We start from the raw sequence: 16,143 nt of genomic DNA, 5'->3' as shown, positions 1-16,143 counted from the left end.
TATCGATGGGTTGCTGCACATGTTGGACACACTTTATCGGTGGTGTATCATTCCTTTCAGCAATGGTCAGTGGACCGTGTTCTGAAGTCCAAGTAATACAAAGTGCATGAACAGTGACGCAATCTAACAGCAAGAATGGTTTGGTTGAGTGATCATCATTCCGGGAAGCAATGTGGACACTGGTTGCACGTGCTGTGTGAACAAGGAGCGTTGGGAAGCATCTGCTGGCAGCAGGACTGAGATCACATGTACCTCTGGTCAGGTTACCACCGACGTCACGACACTGCCAAGCATAGCTACTGTGGTATCTTGAATGGCTGATGAGAATAGGTTCTGTCTGTATGGTACACGTGTACTGCGTAGAGCTGGTGAGTGGCCTAATTCGGAGTGTATTCGCACCGTTAGTGAGGTGGCGGGGAGGAGGGGCATCAGTTACAACTCGCGGTCACAGTTTCTGCAGGGTTTTTAGTAATCAATGCCCGCAACATTGTACTAGCTGCTGTCTCCGTGCAACTGCCGTTTTCTTTGACGGAAGTTTAATATGCAGGACAGAGCACGTCCGTATACAGCTGCTGTGACGCAACTCTTCGTGGTGTACAACTACTATCCTTGCCAGTAATATCACCAAATCTCTCGCCAATTGAATAGGTATGGAATGTGGTAAAGTGGTAACTCACTTGCTCTCCAGAGACTGCAAGAATCATTACCGAATTGCGAAACGATGTGCAGGACGGTGCTGGGGACACACTATTGCAGGATGTCACTCGGCACCTTTACGACTGTTTGCAAGCTAGAATACACTCATGCTCTACCGCCAGAGGTACTGAAGCGAAGTTTTGGGTGTATTTACTGTGAAATGTGTGTTTCATGTCGTCTGAACTTGTTATCATAGTCTCCTACAATGATGAACTGACTAAGACACCAATTGTCCATGAAGAGGCCTTATTCTTCAAGGTGTGGCATTTTCTTTATGGTAGTGTATCATCATCTATTTCGCGTATTAGAACTAGGGGCCTGTTTCACTTCCTTGTCCTTTTCCCTATACTCAGTACTTTGTTTTAGTATTCGCTCACTGGCATTAGGACATAGCTGAGCCTATTATCCATGTAGTCATCCACTTTCTTTCTAGTATAGAGAAGATCCCCAAATTTCTTCCTACATCTTCATTGTAGTGTTACAACCATAGATTCTCTCTCAGGAACTTCATTTCTGTTGCTTCTGCTAGTGTTGTTGGCCTTCGGCATCGATACTTCACAGCTATTGGTTTTGACATGTGATCGTGGTCTCCATACGGCAGACTATCGACTGTATTCTTTTGATTGTGTCACACAACCGTGATACTAGCTAACGTCATCTCGATGTATTGCTCACGGGTGATATTGCAGTGGAGTAAGTGAAGTGCGATACTTTTTCGAGACATGTGCCACCCAACCATACTTTTTTTACCTTTCCCCCTAAAGGGTTTAAAAATGGCTCAAATGGCTCTGAGCACTATGGGACTTAACATCTGAGGTCATCAGTCCCCTACTTAAACCTAACTAACCTAAGGACATCACACAGATCCATGCCCGAGGCAGGATTCGAACCTGCAACCGTAGCAGCAGAGCGGTTCCGGACTGAAGGGCCTAGAACCGCTCGGCCACTACGGCCGGCCTTAGATTTGCTTTTGGTTTTCGAGGTTTCCCTGTTATAAATTTTGATTATGTTATGCAGCAGATAAACTGCTTCATGTAAACAGACTTCAAAACAGCTGATATAGCCCGCTAACCGGTCAAGATTAGATAGATGCTGTCGAAACTGAATACTCGCTAGGGTTGTTGCTTTCATTTATGAATAAGAATGGGGACAAGCAATTATCTCGTGTAATATCTCCTGTTGTTATAATAATGGCCTCGTCACTGGAAGTGCGTAGGAGGCACTTGTATATTTGTACAGGTTTTTAGGAACGTACACCAGATGATCCGGGCCGACCGCGGTGGTCTCGCGGTTCTAGGCGCTCAGTCCGGAACCGCGCGACTCTACGGTCGCAGGTTCGAATCCTGCCTCGGGCATGGATGTGTGTGATGTCCTTAGGTTAGTTAGGTTTGTTCTAAGTCTAGGGGACTGATGACCTCAGATGTTAAGTCTCATAGTGCTCAGAGCCATTTGAGCCATTTTTATACCCTTTAGGGAGAAAGGTAAAAAAAGTATGGTTGGGTGGCACATGTCTCGAACAAGTATGACACTTGCACCGTACTCACTGTAACAAGTGGAGAAATGTATGAATTATGCATTGCTGACTAGCATAATTCTGATCTGTAGGTAATATATTCGTTGTAGAACAACACGATGAGTGTTTCATATCTTCACAAATAACTGCAGAGAGCCTCAGGATGTAAGCTTGGTCAGCCAGTGAGGTTATCAGCAAAGTGCGCATCTACTTCCTTTCTTCATGGCAACGAACCAAAATCCAACTATCAGGATTCAAATCAGTTATTATAATAAAAGAACGTTATTATGTCAAGTGTCTTGAAGAATTAACGTAATTTTTTTCGCAGAAACGACCGAGTTTGCTTTTCTTTTGACAATCACAAGGCATTCACTACAGATTGCACACTGGCAGCTTCGATAGCATGCGACTGAAGCATAGGTTCCCAATATTTTATTGAACTCAGGGTGAGAGGATAAACCCGAAGGAGGCAAAAAGTTGGTCTGGCTCTTTAGGGATTACGTTAAGCTTCTGCGTAAAACAACTTCATAAATCTCTAACGTTTCCGAAGCTTAGCCTTTCACCCCCGTCAGTTCAATGTGTCGACACGGTGTTTGGAATGATATGTGCATCATGCCGCACCCGATAGTCTGTATGTGCTTTATTCAGAAGTCTTTTATACTTGTCCAGTAAGTAGTACAGCAGTTTGAGCGAAACCGAAAACATGCCGACCATATTGGCCTAGTAACCGTGAGAGCGAAGTTATAAAGCGATATGCTAAACATGAATTGTCACCCGGCACAGGCAGAAAAATACGGTTTTGAACGATAACGCTACAGGAAATAATTTTTGTGAAAGGTAATGCATGTCTGTAGCTAATTTTTCAGTGCTCTCAGTATCATGCATAACATTTCGGTAACTAAAGAAACACTCTTTTAAAGCTATAATTATTTGAAGGAAAACATTACAAATACAAATGCTTTCAACACTTTCGTTTAGATATTAGTCTTAAAAAAGCGTTTCTGACTGGCACATGCTTTTCTAGACTTTTCGCTACGTCCACAGTCGTTTACCTAAGAAATAAAAAAATTCATTTACTTGGTGTTATAAAATTAGTTGAGTGGCTAAATTGTTACTGACAACGTAATGTTACTGAAGGCTACTTGGCCCTTAATTACGTTTCAGGCATTATTGACCCACTATTGGTGTCTGTTTATAAGTTAAATCACATATTCACTGAAATATAAGTTTTATATATGTTTATGTCAGAAGGTGAATCCACTGCTATAGTTCAGTTTATGGATGTTTCTAGTTGTATTTCAGAATGAACCAGCTTGTTGATTAATCTTTTCCATTTATTGCCGCTGTTCCAATATCTCCCGTTAATTGCTCATTATGAGAATTTCTGTAATTAAAAAACTGAGGTCTTCTCAGTGTGGCATGTCGGGTGTTAAATGATATGTAAAAGTGTAATAAAATTAGTAGTCCGGATAACTTGATTTGACTCTCACCAGAGATCTGATGACGATTTTTATTTGACTCATTTCCATCGACAGTTCATTTCCATTCAGTTACTATGTAGTGGCAAAAGGCTTTTGATCGTTCGTTAACAACTCTTTTCACAACTTATTCGTATCGATATGATAAAAAAAAAACATTTCAGTTCCATACATGGCTATGTCGCAAGCTTTATAGCAAAGAGTAACCAGCGCACAGAGTGCGTATTACAGTTTCTATATGATACTCAGATAATCGTTGGTCGGGCAGTGGCGCACTGCCAATATACGTAATTAGCAGGGTTATTAGTCTGACGTAGGCATATTGAATTGTTAGATCAGACCAGAATAGGTGATACTGTAAGAGAACGACTTTTGGACGCTTCTTTATTATGCTTATTTGCCTGTCGCAGTTATTTTGCACCATCTAGTGCGAGAGGCACTAACATTTTGTATGTCTCTTCCTGAAAGCCACATATTCACATTCTAACAGCACAGCTCTCCGTGATGCTCAACACCTCTCATGTAGCGTTTGGCACTGCTGTTTAATGAGCACTTACTCAACGCTCTCCCGCATACTAAACTAATCTGTGATGAAACGCGCTCCTCTGATCTGGTCCCCTCCTATTAACACTACGTGGTGACGGCCACAGTACACAGATATCAGTCTAACGAGTGTTTTGTACTGTACTTCGTGTATGAATGAGATGCATTTGTCTCACTTCAGTCTGCGAATTCCTCCTTACATCAATTATAGGGGTCTTGTCGTTGAACACGTGACAAACGACACTGAAACGTGACATTTTTCACACTAACAAAACGATGTGGAATTCGCGACAAGTTTGTCAAAAACTGTGTGATAAACCTGGTTTCCGTTTCCAGTCTTCGGAGTTGCGGACTAACATTAAGCTGCTAACATTGCTGTTGCTATTCGCTTAACACTTTGGAGGCTGACCACTTAGAAAAATATAGGGCCTAAGAAACCGGTCATATACGTCGTTATTTAAAGCATTACTAACACATATGTAATTTATGTATCTTCAAGACTAACACACTCTAAAACAGTTCCAAGTTTCTAGGTTTATTTTCCATATTTATTTTAGCTCCTTGATAGATTACAGATTTTAAAACAAAGATGATATAAAGTGCAATTATCCCCCTGAAAAAGTAAGAATTGAGTTACTGAGCAATTTCTTCCTTCCGAGTTTCCTAAATATCTTGCTCACTCAAAAAAGGTGACATATTTTTAGCAGCATTGCAGCAAACTGTCACACCTAAAGAGTACACGCACGAAATTAAGTCAACGTGATGATTCTGGCCCAGCCATTCGTGACCGTTCCGGTTAAGTTTGCTAATGTTTCTTTCGGAATAATTCTTCAAATTGACAACAGAAGGCAGCACTAGTCAAGAGACAAGTAGTAAGACATCCGTTCATTGTTCTCATGTGAAATGAGTCCAGTCGTGAAGCGACAGGAGATTCACGCATCGGGAAAATCGGGGCGCGGTCTTTTTAAACACACATCAAAAAAAGTTTTGCATCACCTCGGTTCCGAGAGTTCCGGTACAGCGATCAACATAAACTTCAAGTCCGCCATTTTTATTGCTCATGAAAACCACACATTGCATGTTGTACCACCATACAGCGAGAACTTCAGAGATGGTGGTCCAGATTGCTGTACACACCGGTACCTCTAATACCCAGTAGCACGTCCTCTTGCATTCATACATGCCTGTATTCGTCGTGGCATACTATAGACAAGTGCATCAGGGCACTGTTGGTCCAGATTGTCCCACTTCTCAACAGCGATTCAACGTAGAGCCCTCAGAGTGGTTGGTGAGTCACGCTGTCCATAAACAGCCCTTTTCAATTTATTCCAGGCATGTTCGATTGGGCTCATGTCTGGAGAACATGCTGGCCACTCTAGTCGAGCTATGTCGTTATGCTTAAGGAACTCATTCACAAAATGGGCACGGTGGGGGCACGAATTATCATCCATGAAGACGAATACTTCGCCTATATGCTGCCGGTATGGTTGCACTATCGGTCGGAGGATGGCATTCACGTATCGTACAGCCGTTGCGGTGCCTTCCGTGAGCACCAGCGGCGTACGTCGGCCCCACATAATGCCACCCCAAAACACCAGGGAACCTCCACCGTGCTGCACTCGCTAGACAGTGTGTCTAAGGCGTTCACCCTGACCGGGTTGCCTCCAAACACGTCTCCGACGATTGTCTGGTTGAAGGCACATGCGACACTCATTGGTGAAGAGAATGTGATGCCAATCCTCAGCGGTCCATCTGGCATGTTGTTGGACCCATCTGTACGCATCTCGTGGCTTCAAGATGGACCTCGCGATGGACGTCGGGAGTGAAGTTGCGCATCATGCAGCCTATTAGGCACAGTCTGAGTCGTAACACGACGTCCTGTGGCTGCACGAAAAGCGTTATTCGACATGGTGGCGTTGCTGTCAGGGTTCCTCCGAGCCATAATCCGTGGGTAGCGGCCATCCACTGCTGTAGGAGCCCTTGGGCGGCCTGAGCGAGGCATGTCATCGACAGTTCCTGTCTTTCTGTATCTCCTCCATGTCCGAACCACATCGCTTTGGTTCATTCCGAGAGCCGGCCGGTGTGGCCGTGCGGTTCTAGGCGCTTCAGTCTAAAACCACGAGACCGCTACGGTCGCAGGTTCGAATCCTGCCTCGGGCATGGATGTGTGTGATGTCCTCAGGTTAGTTAGGCTTAAGTAGTTCTAAGTTCTAGGGGACTGATGACCTCAGATGTTAAGTCCCATAGTGCTCAGAGCCAAAAAAATGGCTCTGAGCACTATGGGACTCAACTGCTGTGGTCATAAGTCCCCTAGAACTTAGAACTACTTAAACCTAACTAACCTAAGGACATCACACACATCCATGCCCGAGGCAGGATTCGAACCTGCGACCGTAGCGGTCGTGCGGTTCCGGACTGTAGCGCCTTTAACCGCTCGGCCACTCCGGCCGGCTGCTTAGAGCCATTTGAACCATTTTTTCACTCCGAGACGCCTGGACACTTTCCATGTTGAGAGCCCTTTCTGGCACAAAGCAACAATACGGACGCGATCGAACCGCGATACTGACTGGCAAAAAATGGTTAAAATGCCTCTAAGCATTTTGGGACTTAACATTTGAGGTCATCAGTCCCCTAGACTTAGAACTACTTAAACCTAATCTAAGGACATCACACATATCCATGCCCGAGTTAGGATTCGAACCTGCAGCAGCGCGGTTCCGGACTGAAGCATGTAGAACCGCTCGGCCACAGCGGCCGGTTATTGACCGTCTAGGCACGATTGAACTACAGACAACACGAGCCGTGTACCTCCTTCCTGGTGGAATGACTGGAACTGATCGACTGTCGGACCTCCTCAGTCTTAGGCGCTCCTCATGCATGGTTGTTTACATCTTTGGGCGGTTTTAGTGACATCTCTGAACAGTCAAAGGGGCTGTGTCTGTGGTACAATTCCCACAGTGAACGTCTATCTTCAGGAGTTCTGGGAACAGGGGTGATGCAAAACACTTTTTTAATGTGTGTACAAACGGATAGCTCGAGCTTTGCTCAGCCTTGGTCTCCAAAGCGTGTTGACTGAAATACTGTCCTTAGAACCGAAGCACTCTAGTGCAGAGAAAAAAACTGAGGTGGCGAGCCATCTGAAGATAGAAGAAACGGAAAATTATCTGCGAGACGCGTCAGCAGGATTGTTCGTTGTAAGGCTCCAATGAAAACGACGAGTACGGTTCGTGTTTTCGGGTAAGCAGTCCGCACGACCCTTTCACGGCCACAGGTCCTAATTGCTGCGATTCTGTGCACCGCGCCTGGACAGAATGAGCCCTATTTTTCACCTGTCGCCGTGCCGGGGCGTGCCCGTGGCGGAAGATCCATTAGGCTGAGGACTGCTGCCGAACAAGGCCGCGCCCTCAGAGCTGGCAAAGAAAGCAGCCTAGAAGTCTCGAATATTTCACGCTCGGTGAATGAATAAGAGCTTCTCTTTGCCCACGGGGCAAGAGGAGACGGACGGGAAGAAAGAGGGCGAGCGAGAGCATTAAGGGGCAGGGAGTGGCTGTGACGGAGACGAGAAATTAATTTTCCTGGCAGCGACGGATTAGGTGGCGGCCCAAAGTTCGAGATGTATTGACTGCGCACGGCACCCGAGTGTGCTTAAAAAGCGAGCATTGTGCCTTTAATACGCCGCAGGTCGTATCATTTTTAAGAGATACCAGAAAAATATCATGCAGCAAATCTAAAACTATTTGAAATATTACTGGAAATGTACCTCTGTCGACGCGAAGTGGTACCGTGGCTTTTCTCCAGTCGAAGGACTGTACAATGCGCTAAACGTGCTGACAATTTAAACTACAGAAGTGGAGGTTTGACGATGAGCATAGGAGATGTTTCATTCGACGTCACATCTCATTGTGCATCCACTATTACATAACTCCTGAAACAGTATCCAAGTAAACTACATTTCTTAAATGCACCCTCCTATAGCCGACCTTATTAAATGCCTGAAGTTGTTATTGACACTGTCAAATAGATCGGCGATCTGTTAAAATGTGTAGATAAGAAAGCGAGTTCAACACCGCTAAAATTCCTTTCTTGATTACTAGTGTCATCTCATTGACGAGTCATCTTCAGATCATTAAAAAAAATTACTTATTTCTGTCTGTCCCAACCAGTAGACATTACACATCGTCGTAATCATTTGAGCTGAATCGTTTTTGTTGTCATTAGAAATTATTACTGAGTCTGGGTGTATCACCTACCAGGCATTACACATCGTTATAATCTTTGAGCTGAATCGCTCTTGTCATCATGTACCCACTAAAGTAGGTCGTCATGGTTACAACAACGGCGATTCAGCTCAACATATTATGATGAAATGTAACTGGTGGCTGATATACAGATAATTAAGTAATTTTTGTTGCTCTGTAGATGGCTCGTCAATGAGCTAAAACTAGTAAAAATAAAGGAAATTTAGCGATCTTGACCTAGAATTTTTATTCACGCGTTTTAAATGCCAAATTTTTAGATACATTACGGTAATACAGTGTTAAATTGTGGCTCTTACTTAAAATTTTTTCTCTTTCTGCTGACGAATATAAATTATAATGGATGATATATGGATATATTTCTCTTTTCATGTATGTTGCTACTCAATGCTGCTTTCTCGTCACACTGATGTGCCTCTGGGAACGAAACTTTGACTACGTACTGGAATGAACAGAACAGATGGACTACGCTGTGGCGTCAACGAAAACAAGAAATGTCTCGACTTTGACTGGGCGTGAATACAGAAAATCATAGAAAATGATTGGTCAATGATGTGCAGCCGACTGCTGATGGTCACAACACAGCATATTATCCCAAACACGTTTCTTTTATTACAGTGTGTATAGTGACGCATGACATCGTGTATTAAAATTCTTATACGGGGAAGCTACGATACTAAAAAGCTGCGATCTCGAAGGCGCCTGCTACGTTGGGTTGTGCAACTGAGCGGAAATACTAATTACGTGCATCGTTATGTAATGCAGTTCAGAACTGCTGCGTACGTGCCAAGACTACAGTTTTAGATCGGGTGGGACCGAGACTACATTCCAGTTATTTTAAAGCGGAGTAGACTCGGTGCTAATTAATGCTGGCCAGCCTTCTAGAAGTGGTTCATCGTCAGGTGTTTGCGAAGTGATGGCAAATATCTCTAAATGTGTTGCAGCATACAGCGGGAAGTTTACGAGTGTGCCCGCAAATACTGAAATGACCATAAGTCATCTGTATTGAGCTTATGTTGTTCTTTAATATTCTTTATATAAAATTCCATAAAGTTATTTGTAGCACTGTCCGGCGTATGTTGATGTAGTGTAATAGCACCGTTACAATCCACGATATATGTAACGAACCAGAAAGGCAACGTATTAAAGTTTCTAAGGCTGTTTTTACACGGCACACTTGTTTATTGTGAGATGAGATGAGCGGAAACTTGTTACGAAACGCAAGAAGCCCGAAGGATGATCAGCTCCTGGTTGCATAGAAATTGGTCTAGTCTGCTGTTTGTCCGAGCAATGTCAGTGTTGTGTTTTAATCAGAATCCATTAAAGTTGATGACAGAAAAACATTTTTAAATCAAGCTTTCACAGTAGCAATGTTAAACTTATGTAAATTTTCCGAGCTTTATTTTCTGCGGACCAACAGTTCTACTGAAAATCCTAGCGCCTGGTCGACGGCTGCAAAAAAACTTGTTTAGGGGATTGAGGGCTTTCATTTCAAGTGGTGGAGATCGTAGTGTCAAGACTGTTATGGTTATCAGTATCGGCGCAAATAATAAACAAACAATCATATGGCGCCAACGTGCATCAAACAATTCAAATATGGAACGAAGTTTCAATGTCTCTGCAGCGGAACTGTTCAATAATCAATTTTAGCTTGTCTGAAGATTAAGATGGGAATAGACTGCCATACAGTAGAACCAAGTGCACTTTGATAGCCAACTGTGCACCGAGTGTATCTGAACTTTTGTCTCTGTTGCCTGAAATTGCTCTCTTTTGCCAATGCACATCTGAACTTGGTGATGTCAATTCTTTTCACGCCACACTCCTTTGACAATGTGAACGATTCCAACAATACAGTATATCCACTAAAAGGATGGCGGAAAGTTATTCTTCATTTTCTGCCTGATGACATATGACCACTGCCCGGGTGAGGTGGCTAGAAGTCAAGGTGCATGTCGTCATCCTGTTGTGTAGTGAATAAGCCAATGAAGCTGAGTGCAGTTTAGTAAAAAACGCTTTATAATGTCGTGAACTTGTTAAAAGAAAATTTATGTAAATGGGATTAATTTGTTTAGTATGGATCGATTTTAAAATGCCCGTAATAGCCTCATACCATTGATATATTGTTATTCACGAGGACACAATGTTCATTCTCTTATGTACTGTTGTCGCTAATGTTTTGAATTTCAAATTTTATAACGTGGCTAGATTGATCACTGCCGACAGTACCAATATACCGGTAAAGTCAGGTCACACGTGGCATGGAATTTTCTATTATCCCTTGGCAGACCACACAGTGGTTACCATGAAGCTACTGCAAACTACCCGATCCCAAGGATAGGAACAGATGTGTCGGCAGTAATTCTCTCATCGCATCTGACGAGCTATTGTTCCACGAGTACCTTCCACGGAAGGGAGACAAGGGATATCTGCTGGGAACTACCTCAGATTTCAGGTTACTCGTGTAGGGATACGATGTCTCTCCCTGGGACACCGTTTATCGGATACCCATAAAACTGTCTGAAATCAGCTTGTCCAAGGTTTAGGTTCCAGTGTAAGGGAGGTCGGGTTTACGTTCCAGACAGTAAGGAAAATGCGGCAGAGGCAATGCATAAGCGCGCTCGACCATTAACCGTTCAACATGGTGAGAGAAATGACGCCAACACGAGTAGCAATGTACGCATAGGAACTACGACTAAGATCCCAGGGAAAATTGAGTACAGCTGGGCTAAATCCGGGAGAGCTTTCTACGGGTTGTAGTTCGACGTGGAGCTTATTAACGAGAAGAACACGGTAAGTGCCATAACATGATTTCTCGGCAACTACGCTCGGTGGAAGAGGGGACAAAATCAGCGAACACGTACTTCGACTTATGCATAGATACCCGACCTTTACCGATGAGAGAAAACGACTGTCAAAGATATCGAGATGCTTTATGTGCCGTCCACCAAGTAAAGAGTTCAACCGAAACAGCCGCAGAGTGGCTAGAGTTCACGGTTTGACATGTCTGTGCCCCGTGTTCGAAACTTGATTACTGTTTAATTTCGGTGAAATTCCTGTAGTGTATCTTGATTCGTATCCAATTACAAGAGCCAGTTTTCGGTAAAGTGATGCGATAAGGGTGATTTGCTGCGAAATTATTACCAACATGTAAAATCTTCAGCGATTTCAACAACGTTTCTTTCCCCCAGTGAGATTCATATGAAGAATTTTCAGTGTGGCACACCTGCCTTCGCACTCGTGATGTTCCGGAATTCCATGTTTCGAATGTTTAGTAGCCCTTACACGGCTTCGAATAGGACACTGTCCATTGACACACGGTTTTCTGTTACGTCTTGAGGACCACCAACGTGTCAGACATGTGAGACACAGCTGTCGATACGACATGTTTTAACTGTGTGTGGGAAGATTTAAATTTCCCACCAGACCTGCCCCCTGTTTTAACGAATAATGAGGCGAGTGTGGCTAGAGTTCCACGTTTTTGTGTGATGTTTGGACTTCTTCCCAAAATATTGGGAGTGAGATCTTAATGTGCTGTAAAGTGGTTTGGTCATCCATTATTTGTAAGTGGTCACCCAGCCACAGTTAATTATTTTTACCTGTTTTGTACTGGTATTTTATTTTTAGTTTTATCTGCCTGTTTTGATGTGCTGTGTCCAATCTTGAAATTTGAGCATTTACAATTCTCGCAAAGATCGGCTCTGAATTGATCCTTGTTTAAAAGATCTTGGCTGCACTCGTCAACATTTATTTTTGGAACGGGTGCTGATAACCTCGTTGTTGTGCGCCCTCAAACACTAATCATCATCATCATCATCATCATCATCATCATCGAATGTTTCTATGTTCGGTATCAGCCGAGGGAATGCACCAAATATCCCTGAATAATAAACATGAAATATAAGAAGTAAAATAAAACGTTATAAGAATGAAATATAAGAGTGCGAGAACTTAAAAAAAATTTAACCCTTGAAAATAACATTACTTAATAAATGTACGAGAGTTGTTGTGAAACCCAGTTGCAATTTTACAGTTATACAACGGCCTTGTATCCCCTAATTTTATGAGAAACATCCGTGTTGAGTAACATGCGGTCGCGGGTAGATTAATGAAGAAAAAAAATGAAAACAACAGTCGTGTGTCGAACAAGGGGCGAAAAACGAGAGGCCGCAGAGCTAGTCACTGTGCGATCATTTCGGTTGAGATCATCGCACGTCAAAAGGCATATAATTACGTTGAAAACTTTGATCATTGTTTTCTCAGAAAACGTCAGGTATCTACGTATAAGCTGAGACACGTGTTTGCCTATTCTAATTCCTCTTGCACTCAACGAAGTTTCTGCGAAATCGGCTTATAGCACCTGCCGTGTTCTCCTCGTGGGTGTTTCCAGTGTGACGTTGAGAGCTCTCTGTTTCGACATGCGCTACTGAATTGCGCGAAGCACGATGCACTGGTTGAATGATACCTGTTTTTACTGATAATGTTTAACAATCACAACATCACACCCTAAAAGTTGGATAATACACTACTGGCCATTAAAATTGCTACACCAAGAAGAAACGCAGATGATAAACGGGTATACATTGGACATATATATTATACTAGAACTGACATGTGATTACATTTTCACCCTATTTGGGTGCATAGATCCTGAGAAATCAGTACCCAGAACAACCACCTCTGGCCGTAATAACGGCCTTGATACGCCTGGGCATTGAGTCAAACAGAGCTTGGATGGCGTGTACAGGTACAGCTGCTCATACATCTTCAACACAATACCACAGTTCGTCAAGAGTAGTGACTGGCGTATTGTGACGAGCCAGTTGCTCGGCCACCATTGACCAGACGTTTTCAATTGGTGAGAGATCTGGAGAATGTGCTGGCCAGGGCAGCAGTCGAACATTTTCTGTATCCAGAAAGGCCCATACAGGACCTGCAACATGCGGTCGTGCAGGGATCGAATGAAGGGTAGAGCCACGGGTCGTAACACATCTGAAATGTAACGTCCACGGTTCAAAGCGCCGTCCGAGACGTGTAACCAATGGCACCCCATACCATCACGCCGGGTGATACGCCAGTATGGCGATGACGAAAACACGCTTCCAATGTGCGTCCACCGCGATGTCTCCAAACACGGATGCGACCATCATGATGCTGTAAACAGTATCTGGATTCATCCGAAAAAATGACGTTTTGCCATTCGTGCACCCAGGTTCGTCGTTGAGTACACCATCGCAGGCGCTCCTGTCTGTGATGCAGCGTCAATGTTAACTGCAGCCGTGGTCTCCGAGCTGATAGTCCATGCTGTTGCAAACGTCGTCGAACTGTTCGTGCAAATGGTTGTTGTCTTGCAAACGTCCCCGTCTGTTGACTCGGGGATCGAGACGAGGCTGCACGATCCGTGTCATCTCGGTTGCTAGTGGTACGAGGCCGTTGGGATCCAGCACGGCGTTCCGTATTACCCTCCTGAACCCACCGATTTCATTTTATGCTAACAGTCATTCGATCTCGACCAACGCGAGCAGCAATGTCGCGATACGGAAAACCGCAATCACGATAGGCTACAATCCGACCTTTATCAAAGTCGGAAACGTGATGGTACGCATTTCCCCTCCCTATACGAGGCATCACAACAACGTTTCACCAGGCAACGCCGGTCAACTGCTGTTTGTGTATGAGAAATCGGTTGTAAACTTTCATCATGTCAGCACGTTATAGGTGTCGCCACCGGCGCCAACCTTGTGTGAATGCTGTGAAAATCTAATCATTTGCATATCACAGCATTTTCTTCCTGTCGGTTAAATTTCGCGTCTGTAGCACGTCATCTCCGTGGTGTAGCAATATTAATGGCCAGTAGTGTATTTAGCTAGAATGCCGGCTACGTTCCTTCCAAAATGGCACCACCAATTTCCTTCCATATTCGTCCCCAATCGGAGTCTATACTACGCCTGTAACGGAGTGACCTATTGCTTGCCTGTATACAGGACTGACACACCCGCTCTGCATGTGCAGGCGGCGAGTCTCGTGCTGTGACGCGCGCCGCGTCTGCAGAGCACCAATTAAAACGGCTGGCGGTGCCTGCGGCGGGGGCGGCTGGCTCTGCCCGCCACCTGTGTCTGTAACGAGGATAGTGACGCGGTAAGGGAGGGGCAGAGGGGGAGGGCGTACTGACGCAACGAAACGCCCTGCCGGCCGTGACGTCACCCATTGTGTGGTGATGAGGCCGCGGTCGGCGCCCGCTTCTCGCCTCCGGCGTCGCAGAACCCGCCGTGGTGGGCGCCGCCCACAGCACAGTGCCGGAACTAGACCGGCCGGGTCGCCAAATTACTGCGCCAGCCACACAGGTACGGCACATGCGGAACACCGCAGACGGTCCTGTTTTCACGTTTTAAAGAGGCACACAAATATCGATAGCTACAAAACTTTCCGGCTATGTGACCACGTTGTCATGTTATCGTCGTCATCGTCCCAAATAATTGGCAGACAGTGACCGCATACAAGAACTTCTCTGTTTTTCTCTAGCCTCCCACCGTCGTTTTGCAGCCGCTATTCCAGTCCTCTCCTTCTCTCTGAAAACTCCCCTCCGCTCGTTATCTCTTTTTGTTTTTTTCCATTTTTACATCTGCATATGTACTCTGCGTACCACTGTGAAGTGCACGGCAGAGGGAACGTCACAAAAAGTGGTCCAAATGGCTCCGAGCACTATGGGACTTAACATCTGAGGTCATCAGTCCCCTAGAACTTAGAACTACTTAAACCTAACAAACCTAAGGACATCACACACATCCATGCCCGAGGCAGTATTGGTACCTGCGACCTCAGAGGTCGCGCGGTTCCAGTCTGAAGCGTCACACTGTACCGTTATTAGAGATTTTTCCTGTTACGTTCACATTGCAGGAAGAAGGATCATTTAAATGCCTCTGTACGTGCTGTAAATTATCTGCTCTTGTTTTCTCGATCGCTACGGGAGCCACATGTACGGGAATGCAGTATATTCCGAAAGTAATCATTTAAAGCTGGTTCTTGAAACTCTGAACGCAAACTTTCTCTGGAAAGTTTCCATCTATCTTCTGTGACACTATCCACCGGTCAAACAAATCAATGACATAGTAAATAAAAAATTTTTAAAGTAAAAATCTTTTAATACCTCTACCGTTAGTTTCTTGTTAAAATTTAAGTGCGATAACTAGTTTCAGTTGCTACCTACAGGGCGACAATTCTTAAACTATATGAAAAAACCTAAATTAGTTATAAACTACGGCGTGCACGCACTTTATTCAACATAAAACGTCACTACAGATATTCGGATTTATGTTATGACGTGTCCGACAAGCCTGCCACCATTGGCGATGATGTGGCGCAGTCGAATAGCGAAATTCTGCATGGCCCGCTGAAGTGTCGGAACATCGATGCTGTCGATGACCCCTTGAATGGCTGCTTTCAGCTCATCAATGGTTTTGGGGTTATTGCTGTACACATTGTGTTTAATGTAGCCCCACAAAAAGGAGTCGCGTGTGTTCTCATGCGGAGATGATGACGGCCAATGGAGGCCCATGCCATTGGCCTCTGGGTATTCCAGAGTGGGACTGCCGTCCCCAAAGTGCTCCTCCAGGACGTCAAACACTCTCCTGTTTCGATGGGTCCGAGCTCCGTCTTGCAT

The sequence above is a fragment of the Schistocerca piceifrons genome, chromosome 7 (assembly GCF_021461385.2).
Source record: "Schistocerca piceifrons isolate TAMUIC-IGC-003096 chromosome 7, iqSchPice1.1, whole genome shotgun sequence".
NCBI lineage: Eukaryota > Metazoa > Arthropoda > Insecta > Orthoptera > Acrididae > Schistocerca > Schistocerca piceifrons.
Note: the sequence above shows the minus strand (reverse complement) of the source record.